A 12,850-nucleotide genomic window follows, 5' to 3' on the forward strand; every position below is an offset into this window, starting at 1 on the left:
GACCGTAGAACGCCGTAAAAAGGACTTCGCGGATCTAACGTACGATAAACGACACCATCCAGTCGATGTATTAATTTTCAAAGGTCAGATGTTACTTGGCGTGCCTTGAAAAGAGGAAACAAAAAATTTTTTAACAAAAACAAAAAAGAGAATAAAAGAACCGAGAATAATTACATAGGTGTGCGCGTATTGGAAGTTGTACGTAGTATAAAGCTATATAAGATACGCGATTATAGCACACATATATGTATATATGTATGTATAATACATTTATCTACGTAATATATGCGCACATAATCTACACGGCATACACCAGATATTATAAAAGATCTCTGGTACACAAATGTCGTTGAACTCGACCCCCGCGTGCCATTCTCGCGGTTCAGGTATAACGTGTGCGTATAATATAATTTATTTTTCTATCGCCGACCGACGCTCCTTTCGCAACAACGATTCGCGAAGAGAAAAAAAAAATCAATAAAAATTCAATGAAAAAAAGAATAAAGAAATTGGGGAAAAATAAAAAAATTAAAAGATAAGCGAAGGTAACACGCAGGAATAAAAGAATGATCGATCAATCTAACGCGAGTATAGAATGTTTCCTCTTTCGATAACGATCAAGAATATATTTCGAAAATTTTCGAGGGTCCAAAAATGTCTGTTCGGCAATAAAGGCAACTCAAATTTTTTGACGAACCAGCGATCGTTTTCCTTTCTAAAAAAAAAAGAAGAAAATATCACAAGGTTGTAATCGATTAATTATAAATTGGGATAGTGCGTTAAATGTCGGGAAAAATAAACGCGAATTACGTCGCGCTTTTTCGTACTGTTCGGGGGGGGAGGGGAGCATTAAATGCGGAAATAAAAAAGATAAATTTGATTTATTTACCTTTTATTTTTTATTATTGTTTCATTGTTCTTATTTCATTCGTTTTTTTTACGGCGCGGGTAGGCAATATATCACTATAATGCCGTAACTCGTACCCGTGAACGGGACGTGGCGGCCACGGGGCTTACCGGATCCGACTTTGGTTGAAACAGGAGCTTCTCTTCCTTCATTCTCTACCCCTTTTTGCGACCCCGATCCTACACGTACCGCAGCAACGGCTTCTCCGCGGACGCGTTAACTCCCCGAACAATGAGGGGAATAGGATTCGCGAGCCGAAGTCCGTCTCTCCGCTTCGTTCCATATTTTAAACGGGCTTGCGGAGAAAAAAAAAAAAAAAAAAAAACAAACAACTCCACCGAATGAACGAGACGAAGAATCCGCATCGGGACGTATCCCGTTCGTCGTACGACATACTCCTTGGCAGTGAACGAATTTCGGAAAACCGCGGGGGTGCAAATTTCGAAATTTATTATTTCCTCCGTTCCCCGGCGCTGAGGATAACTCGACGAATCTCGACGAGGACGAGCGAAAGGACGCGGGGATTCCCGTCGACGAGGCTATAGAGCTTATCTCGGAACGATAAGAAAATTTTCTTGCGCTAAAATGAATCTAAACCTTTCGTCGCCGCCGTCGGGATAAACTCTTGATTAAGTCGCCGCCCCATTGTTACGTCCCCATCTTTTATCCCTTATAGGCAACCCAAACTCCCTTTTATCCCCGATGCAGACACCCACCCCCTCGTCCTCGTCCTCCGCCTCCTCCTCCTCCTCCACCCCCGCGAACCCGTGCCAACATCGCCTCGACCGCTCACCTCTTTTATTTCAACTTCACTCTATTTATTACCTTTTTCCAATTTACTTTTCAAACTGATTTTAAATAGGGTTAGTTAGGATTTTGTTTCAAACATCCCCCCCCCCCCCCCCGCGCGTTTTAACACCCTACGTTTATGCATTATGTATGTACTGCAGGCGTTTATGTATATATCGCGTTAAAGCTGCCCGCTGTATATGTATACGTGTATATATCGTATATACACTCGACGCAACAACCCTTATAATTCTCTCGCTGCACTCACCCCTCAAACTCTTCGGAAATAAGGTTTTCCTCCAGAAGTTTTACTAGTTCCGGTTATGCCCCAACCCTTCGCCACCTTCATGCAAAACGCGCTCTACATGATTCGCACACTACACGGTGATCTGTACTCACCTGTTCCGCCGATTGTCATCCCTGCATCTAGACTAAAAAAAAAACATACGCACACATTCGTCTTGCTCCGTCGTTCGTTTTTATTCCATTTTTCGAAAACTTTTCCGCCGCAACAGTTATCTCTGGAACAAAAGCCATTCTTTGAAAACAAGAAACGCAAAAAAAAAACGGATCAAAAACAGAAAAAACAAAAAAAAAAAAAAACATGGGCGAAGAGAAAAGTGCCGCTCTCACCGCACAATACGAGATGAGAAAAGAGAGGAGGGCGGAGGAAGGAGGGGGGAGGGACTTGAAACACAGCCATTAACTTGAATTTTGACACCGTCCACATGGCCCCCTCGCGTTCTCGTCCGTTTGGAAAACTATATCGAGTGGAGATCTTGTGTGAAAGAAACTTACGCGTACGTACACGGACCGTCATGGGAAAATTTTGTTCCAACAAAGATTTTTATTGTTAGTATACGAAGTGGATGGGAAACAGACTTTTACGGATTCCGAATAGATACCTGCAACCTTAGAGAAAGTTCTGCAGCCATTTTTTCATCCGTTTAAAATGTCAAGATTCGTTGAACCATATTTCGCTCGCTTTGTATACGCGACGCATCTCTTTCATGTTATACCAGCTACTCACCTCCGCACGGATGTACGTACTACGTGTACGCTTACGGGGGGGTGGAGAGTTGCTGTCTGCTGCAGAAGCCGGCTTCTTCTCGACTTCTGTTTTTTTGCTCCTTCTTCTTTACCTCCACCCCCCCTCCCCCCTTCCCTCTTTTCTCCTTTCCTTCCATTTTTGAAGGTTTGAAAAGCGAACGCGGAACTGAACTCGAAGAACTGCAACAGCAGGTGCACCCTGAAAGCGTACACTGCACGACCGCCAAAAGTTTTGGGAACAACAGAAAAAAAATTTCTCGTCCCGAACATCGAATCAAAAATTCAAGACGATCTGTAATTTCGACGAGACGAATTCACCTTTATTTTACTTTTTGTAAGGAAATCTGCGATTTTTTTTCCGGCCCGGAACCGTATTTTTGAAATCTCAAGTCGGAAATCTTGGAAAAAAATCTCTCAGCAATTTTTTTCAAAAGTTAAATAAAGGCAAATGCGTTTTCTTCGGACATGGTTTTGGAAATTTGATTATCTTTATCTTTCGCTACACTATCTAACTTTTAGTGAGGCAAGAATTTTCGACTGTTATTTAGGTATACCCAAACTTTTTCGGCCATCATTTTCTGCACATAGCATACCTGTTTACACGTGTACACCGAATGGGTGTGTGTGTACGTAAAATATGTCCTTTACGTGTCGTACATATGTACCGATACGTACATATGTATGTAGGTACGGAGGTGGATATCGAACCCGGTTGCAGGGTTGCGTGCACCAGGAGATATCGACCGATGCCGCGGTGATGTAACATAATTGTAAACGTATCTACCTATAGGTCGTATTGTCTGTCTGCAGTCTTTCCGTCTATCACTGCGCCGGTAGGTATATCTGTTCGAATTTCAATGTGTTGAATAGAAGTGGCATGTATATGGAAAGCCTTCGGAACGAACGACAGGAAATTTCAATCGTGAGAGTGCAGATCGCCTCTCTACGGCGTATCCTTCTGTGCCGTATTTCCTCGCAGGTGAATCTCCTCGTTTCGCCCTCTGTGTTGGACCTTTGTTTCTTTCTCTCTCTCCTTCGTCAAAATAAACGTGAAACTTTCAAAAAAAAACTGTCACTCAAAAAACGAAAAATATACAATGACCGACGAAAAGAAAATTTCATTTTCTTTGGTTTTTTTTTGTTCTCACACACGATTCCATCCGTATAGTTTCGCCATACTGCAGCGTATTTCGGTTGAGATATTTCTCTGTTGAAAAATGAAAAAAAAATATCGAATTTTCTTTTTATCGATAATTTCTTATCTTTCATAACTCTGACGTTCTCGCGACCGTATATCTTCTACGGAGTGAATTTCCGCGTGGTTGTGTTACCCAACTTGTGTTATTGACGGGTAGTATGTAATTCAATCCACATTTCGAAGTTACTCTTTACATAAATGTACATAATGTAACGTGGTATTATACATACGTAGACACGCGGTACCTCCGACAAAATGCGATATGCAGCAAACCTTCAAAAGCCAACTGCGCGGCTGAACTATGTGCGGAAAATTGTACCCCTACGATATTAATAGATGGCTTCTGAAATTTCTCTTACCCAACTCCGATCGAGATGTGACGTATCATCGTTGTCCAAAACTTTCGCTCACCTCGTCCACGGTCGTACTGCAAATATTTTCAACGCATTTTTGTTGATGATAAAACTTATAACGACCCACTCGAATTTCGTGGTTGCGTGAAAATAATGAAAGTAAATTGAATTGAAAAAAAAAACAAGAAGGAAATTGTCAAAATTACAGCTAAATTATACATCAAGGCTGGCGGTATACAATAATAACGTTCGGTCGCGTGTCGAAATCCTAGGTGTATACGTATATACGCAATAAAATGTTTTGTTACATGTTTCCATGGTAACTTTGTGCCCGATACTTAGATATATGAATTTAATTTTTTCGTACACGTGTGGAGATACCTATGTACGGTGTACGTACGTACCAAATACACCCACGTTCGCCAGTCGATATGAGACTATAGAATTATCATGAACTCTGACGTTTTTAGGGCGCGGCCTATAAAGTAGGTTGACAGAACTATATATTTATTTGTTCGTATACCAGCCGTACACTGTGTATCGTAAATAATATTCTCCCTCGTATTCTCCCACCTATAATGTACAACTAGGTAGTTATATATATATATATACGTTTCTACACAACCGTCTACGAATCCTCATTACATAATACATCGCACCGCATGCACAGTGAACACGAAAAATTCCCCGTATCTGTACACATATCCACATATGCATCGATTTGTATATTTTTCACATGTACGAATAATCGCGGTCGGCATCCAACGCACTGAAAAAAAATGGAGTTAAATAATTTTCAAAAAATCGTTACACTCGATACACAAATAATTGGCCACTTCACGCGCATCGCGTCCCGCAATCGAACGGGGCGTACGCCATTTTTCCATTTTTCCATTTTCCTTTTTCGTCGATTTTCAAATTTCTTTGTCGTATTTTTTAGCGTTGCGGTTCACGGTTCAGCATGCGCTAGTTGACCACGGTCACGGTTGACCGGAGAGGGTCCGAAAACTGTTAGTCACATCGTACTTCTCTACACAGACGTAAACATTGTGCGTTGCACGGGTCACGCCGTACGACCGGCAGGCATTTCACCGCAACGGCTGAATGGACTCTTTTGTCGAAAAATATATTAAGCGAGTAGACGCCGTTGTACGAGTGCGAGCAGAAGTTGGTCGGATAAATCAAATGTTTAATGCGTGATTATAACTTACGAAAAAAAAGAGTTACTCGGAGAAACGACGAGCGCGAAGCTTTGTTTTGAAGATGAAAAAAAAATAAAAGAGAGGAAAGGAAGAAAGAAACGAATAATCGAGTAAAGTAGAACGCGAGCGAACGAAGGTGGGAAAAAATTTTCCAGTTTATCGAGGGGGGAGGGGGGGGTAAAAAAGTCGACCGGGGAAAACGGATCGAGGCCTCAGAATCACGATGAGCCTCGGCTCCGACCCCGCAGCAGCAACAAGTCGAACAAGAGGTAGCGGTTCGAAACCTCCGAGAGACTCGATCACCGTTCCGGGAAACAAATGACCACGTTTTCTGGCCGGATTCCATGAATTCCGGACTGGCTCTTCGCGAGCCGTCATCCCTACCGTTCCTGTACGGGTCTACAACGCGACGAAGCTTGAAAATGTAAAAAAGCGTACCGCAACCTCCGACGCACCTTGAGTCGCACGGTTTACTCCAGAATTTCCGTGCGCACGTGTCGTTGAAAATTTTCATAGAGATTCGATCGCCGATCGGTAACGATACGATAATCGTACGTACGCAGAGAATTTCAGGACGACCGAAGAAAAACTGCTCCGAAATGAAAAAAAAGAAGCAGAAAAAAATCCTCGTCGTCTCGGTCGCTCGCTCCTTTTTTTCTTCTCGTTCGTCTCGCGACGCGAGGTAATGAAATCTCGGTGCGCAAGAAAAATTATACAGCGTAAATACATCGCGTACATTTCACTCTGATTACGTGAAAAAAGAATAGGAAAAAAAAAAAAAATAAGAAAAATGTTCATAACGTAGGTATATAATATTCCGTTCCACGCAGAGTAAATAGATATTGGTTTCACGCGATCGACGTATTGGAATACATCCGCGTACTCCGTAACTACATTCCTCCTTTTTTTTTTTTTTCATTTTTTCTTACATACTTATTTATCGTCTATGATTTTTTTTTTTTTTTGTTTTCTATTCTCAATACGAATCGGGAGCAACGGATCTATATTGAATTTATATTTGACTCACCATCACCACCATCGTCGTCATCATCATCATCATCATTATCGTCGACGGCCGGCGGCACCTCCTGTTACGGATTACACGCATATACAGACTCCTATCTGGTACCATATGTACCTATTCATGACATGGGCATATCTATGTGTAATACCTACATACATAATACCCAAGATAGGTATATACGTATATATAGAGCGCGGATACTCCAGTAGGTATATCTATATATATATATACATCGAGTAAATTTTTTCTCACGCACACATATGCGGAGGAGATTTGAAGCACGTGGGTGTGCTGGTGGCAGTCCGTGTGAATATCGCTACGTCGTCCTCCTCTTCAGATAAGACTCAGACTCGTAGACTCGGCGCGGTACTCGTTCCGGTGCACGCCGTACGAGCCTCACCGTAGTGACTTTTCGACCTGGGTACGCTTTTATCGTTGAGAAAAATTCAGGGCAAACCTTTCGACGGCTCGCGGGGCAGATGATATCGAGGTGCGGAGAGATATCGGCTATACTCCTCTCCCGCGCCGCGCGCCCCTCCCCCCCCCTCGAAATCGAAAGAGAAAGAAAAATGAAAGCTGACGCTCGCGGGACGTGTGGCCCGCGGATATACGCGACGATTCTTTTGCCATCGAATAAAATGTCGAGCTTGCAGCTGAGTAAAAATTGAAGATTGATATAAATAATGTATTTGACGCGAAGTTGCAGCTACGTCGTCGCCGATCCTCCGCGGATGCCCTCAGCTGTATGCAGAAAAATTGTAGAAAAAGTTTCGCTTACACATCGCACGGCGCGACCCTACGTGCGATTTGTGTATACCTATACCTGTATTCGCGAGGCGGGGGTGAGTTTTCTCGATGGACTCCGGAGTCACCGGTACTTCGGTGAGTTTCGTAGTTATTCGGAAGCATTCGTTTCCACGAAGGTACATATATACCGGACTGTTGGTATATATGTGTGTACACATATATATGTGTATATATATATATATATACGGATATATATATATGTGCCAGGAATACTTCGGGGGTAGGTATGGGGTATACGCTCGAGGGATTGTTGAAAAGCATGCAGTCAAACGACGACGCTCACGCGGAGCACCGCGACGTTTATTATACACCTTCTTCGCGGTTGTTGTAACGCGTAACTAGCTCACCCTTTGTAAATTTTTTAAACTATTTTCTAAACCGGATACACTTAATTTGATCGTAACTTTCGTCTACGGTGTGTAACGCAGGCGTAGTATATTCGTCGATTCGATGACACGATTAATTGATACGAATAATAAAATTGTTAATTAAATTGCGCACGCACGTGTGTAACAATAGTTTTAACGTATCGCAACTTATTATAGCGTATGTAGACAATATATGCACGCGTAATTCACGCGATATAACAATTTTCATATAATTGCGTTGCAGCAACGAGCGTGCAACGATTTTATAAGTCTCGTGCGTTTCACGTTTATACAAAAGTACTTTATATATATATATGCATAATTACTTTCCCGTTTCACATACCGTATGTATACACGTATCAAATATGCGTACAATATATGTACGGTACATATATAAGTGACGACGAGTGCCCGGTTAAATATTTTAATTCGCGTGTTGAACGAGAACCTTTTTTTTTCCCAACTTTTTTTATACATATTTTTCATACTTCTACGCACGCATCTGTAGGGGTGATTTTTCAGCCGGTAAAGTCGTTCCCTTCTTCGTCGTTGAAGTGATTTTTTTCTCTCGTCACTTACGCTTCTTCATTTTTCAGATCTCGTTGCGATTCAAATCCGTCTGATCGTCGGTTTTTCCCACGATTAGTTCTTTGATCTAAAATCCTACGATTTCCAAATTTTCGTCGGCATGTTTAAAGTCAAAAACGGACGATCCGCTACGTGTACCGTATACCGTATATGCAGCTACGCGAGTATATTGTACATACAAATGTTTAATTTATTCGCAATACATAGGTCTATGCGAACGTTACACACACATGTGTATACTATACTGCACCCCTAGATTTATCTACGCTTCTTGTATAAAATGTAGTACATGTGTACCGTTATTTATCGAGTATTTACTATTTACTTAGCTATGTGCGTACGTGCATTGCACCCGGTAACACGCACTTGCATCGGTAACACCTGGTATACCTATACGCAACAGAAATCGTTAACAGAACGGCCCCCCGATTGCAGAGAATCAAGGCGAAACGCAGCGTTGTTTTCAGAACTGCAATTCGCGTCGCTATAATACAATTATATATTATGTAATAATAACAACGACAGCAACAACCTAATGACAATTATAATTGTTAAAATTGATCAAATTAACGAATTAATTATCGCTGATATCGTTTATCGGTAATATGAGCTTTTTCATTCTCCGCACCCCGCATCGCTCTCTCTTTCTCTCTTCCGCTTTTTTGTTCTATTACTTTTAGGAAAATCGTGGTACGGAAATCAAAAAAAAAAATTCGAGGGCTGCTCGAACGCTGGATAATCGACACCTCTCGTCGAAATTGAGATGAAAAAAAAAATCACGAGATGAATGTATACGTAAGCGAAAGAAAGGGAAAAAAAACATTAGAATGGAATTGAAAAATTATAAGGTAAAAATATTCCAATGCATATCCCTTTTGAATTTTTATCGAGTGGGAATAAATATAATACCCGAATTCGTGTACGTGGCGGTGTACGGGAGGTATATTAATATTAAATTCGTACAAATTCAATGGTTCTCTTTTTCGTTTTTTCTGATAATAAATTTAAGGGCTGTTCGAAAGGTGGAGAATCTTCACGGGCATTTCTTTACGCGCGCGTGTTATTACAGAGCGCGTTAGTAATTTTTATTTCAAACTTTGACCCGATCGCGAATGTAAAGTGGGGGTGGGGACGATTTTCTTTCTTTCTCCAGCATGCCGTAGATTACGGAACTCGTTGGAAAATATGGAATATATAGAAAAATGAAAAAAATCTCAGACGTCGTACAGGCGTATAAGAAGATATCGATCTCCCCTGGGAAATTATGAAGTTCGACTTTAAATAGGCGAAATAAAATTCATACCGAAGAAGAAAATCGGCCTTAATTAATTAAAACGTATCCGAAAATTCAATTCAATCTCATTTCCTTAACCGCGCGACATAATTTGGTATACTCTAGTGGTTTATATTAAAATTATATTTTTCATCATTCGTTTGCGGTTGGTTATTTTTTTTTTCTCATTTCGAAAGTTCATTTGAGGCGAATAAATTTGCAGAAAATAAAATCTCGCACATCGCATTACCCGCACATTATGTATATGCGATGGAAAATAGAGAAAGTACGTAAATATGCGATGACATTTAAAATATCGTAAATTTGTTCGGAACCGATATTCCAAGGTGATTAATAAACGAAACCGTTATTCTCCACATGTATAACTCATAATTTCAATATCCCCTAGACACATAGCTACAGCGCACGGAATCGCCAATCAATCTGGCGTGCGATTTTGTCGACTCTTGAGTATAATTCGACGTAGGAAAAATTTTTGATTTCCCGTGCGAGATACGTGCGCGCAAAAGGGGAAAAACGTTCGTTCGATGATTTTCCAAACATTTCGTGTGCATTCCGCATTATTACCGGATACGAAGGTAGACGTTACACGTACCCTCCGCACAACGAATAATCATACACGTAACGATCGTATACAAATTCGGCGAATCGCGAGAGTTAATCCTTTTGGATATGTTGCATAATTGAAATTCATTAGCTGCGCAATGTAATCCCGGTTGGTAAATTTTAGCCAAGTTTCAGGTGCTTTTGTAGCCGGCTATTCCGCGATGTGGATAACATCCATATACGTATATACACCCCGCATACCCACTCGTATAAAACACGGCTCGGGGAGGATATTACGACGCGATCCTATGCTTCTGATATATCAGTTCCAAACTCGATACAAGGGTCTAGGTAAATACCTCTACCTGCACTACGCATCGAACTTTGGGAAATAATCGTTCGGATGATTCGAAAGTCATTTTAATTTCCAACACACGGGGGTGATAACGATTGCGAACTCCGAGGGCGATCGCGTTTTCTAAATCGGAAGAATAACCGGATTACCTATCTATTAATTGGCTCGGGTTTTTCGTCGTCGAAGTAAATCAAACATTGACGCGGTGCAGGTGCGGCGGGGGTCCTCTCCCTATTGGTAGGTAATGTGGACTCGATCTCTGAATTAGCAAGCGTTTATACCACCGGAATCGGTAATGGCGCGTAGCCCGTTGGTATACGTGTGCGTTCGTATATTTGCGCACACGTTTACCGCTCTATGTATAGCTGGTACGTACACGTATTACTATTTGTAATCTATTCGGGCAGCTGCGTCGACTCGTGGATTCTGAGAGTGGCGACGCATTTGCATACCAGATTAGCCAATCACAGCTGTCAACCGTCAAAACTGTCAACGTTCTCAGCGCGCCGCCGCTCCGAGAAGTGTTCGAAAGCCAATTTCCAATTTCCATAAATTCAACGGAGCGTTTCTCTCCGCTACTGAAAATTCATCCTTCATTGTCGATCCGACCGAACGATTATGGGAATAACGTTATAGCCGGCACGCGATATCGTCCACTCTTATCTTCGATTCCTTCGAAAGCGATCTCGGATTGATCGATGAATTTTCAAATTTCACCTGACCTCGAACTACTTCTAGCGACTGATGGATTTTTTTTTGAAAACGTTTTCGATATCGCGATCGCGACGACGTATAAAAATTAATCACGTTCTCAAAAGAGGAGAAAATTTTTTTCGAACATCAACGCGAAATCTGAATTCGAACAGTGGCGATTAGCGATCGGGAAATCGGGGGACAAAAAAAAATTAGGGTAAACCGGTAGGAATGTATAGGTGTACACACGGTGATTCGTGAATTCGAAGAATTTCCACGGATGTTCCTGCGGAGAATTAGAATTTTCGCTCGAAATTCTTCGACGCGCTAGACGGGGATGAGAAATTTTAGGGTAAAACTGCGCGTCGCCCGATTTAACACTAATGCCCCTGAGTCGCCGAACATTTACCTTCGTCAAGTCGGAAAGTTTCGAAGAATATTTTCCGCAAGGGGTGCGCGAAATTTTCGCTAATAATTATTTCGAAAATCTGAAAAGATTACGGGAGAATAGTGTGAGTCTGGAGCTCGGATACTCCGAAGATATTTTAGACAGGTGATCGATCCCGACGTAATAAATGCTGTCATGTTTCCGACGGAAGCTTTTAAGCTACAATACAGAAGTTTATACAAAAAGGTGGTCTGTCGATACTTATTCTTTTTTATTCTCTCTTTTTATTCACCTCCTCCTTTCTTTTTATAGAGTTGAAATCGCGTAGCCGTGACATTCGCGTTTGAATAACGGTTATGATTGAAAAAAAAAGAAGAAGAAAAGAAAAGAAAAGAAAAAAGTGGAGGAAAAAAAAGCAAAGTGGAAATAAAGGTACAGAATAACGTGTCCGTCATAAATTTTTTTTCTCCTCTATTACAACAAATACCCTTGATACGGTTGTATGGAGAACTGTAATAATCACAGGTGCGATTGCTTTTCTCCATTCCTTTTTTTTTTTTTTTCCAGTCGCTCAAATCGGTTTTCGATTCTCCTATAAAAGTTTATTTTTTTCTTTTTTTATCAAATAATAGAAAATATACGATACCCGAAATAGATCGACCGCGGCAGAAGAGGAGACTATCCGATTTATCATCCCTCAAATTTTATACCCCTTTCGCTGCGGAATCGAAAGAAGTGACGTTTGATCGAGAAGAAGGAGTCCGTCCAAAGCCACCGGGTATTTCTTTTCTCTTCGTTTTTTTTTTTTTTGCTCCTCCCTCAGATTATCTGCGATTACCCTCCGCGCGGTATACCTGTACGTCACACGGGGGGTATTTCGCTCGGGTTTTGTTAAAACTGATAACCGGCCGTTGGCGCTTTCTCCCATTTTTTTTTTTTCTTTACTTTCTTTCTTTCTTTCTTTCTTGCTTTCCTTCTTCACTTCTTATTTTCACCCTTTCTCACGATCGACTTATTTCGTTCCCTGCCTCCTTCTTCTCTTTAATTTTTTCTTTTTCCCTCCCATTCGCGCCCCGTACAAAGACCAACGTCGGCCGCGCCGCTATCTCTCCCTCAGGAGCTGCTTCGGTTGTCACGCTTTTGACAAATCGTTTTACCAACAAGTTTTGCGTTACATGAAAACTTTTTGACGCGAACGAATTGACTGATTATTTTTCGACGAGGTAACATTATCGGGAGCGGGCTTCTATTTTTCCGTTTTTCCGTTTTCCCTATTCCCCTTCGATTT

At 41.4% G+C, this 12,850-nt stretch overlaps 1 protein-coding gene across 4 annotated transcripts in view; it reads left to right on the forward strand.

Annotated features, from left to right (window-relative positions):
* Nucleotides 1-12,850, forward strand: part of LOC105688907 (putative uncharacterized protein DDB_G0271606) — a 64,695-nt gene that overhangs the window by 25,898 nt on the left and 25,947 nt on the right. The window lies entirely within an intron of this gene.

This window comes from Athalia rosae, chromosome 1 (assembly GCF_917208135.1).
Source record: "Athalia rosae chromosome 1, iyAthRosa1.1, whole genome shotgun sequence".
Classification (NCBI taxonomy): Eukaryota; Metazoa; Arthropoda; class Insecta; order Hymenoptera; family Athaliidae; genus Athalia; species Athalia rosae.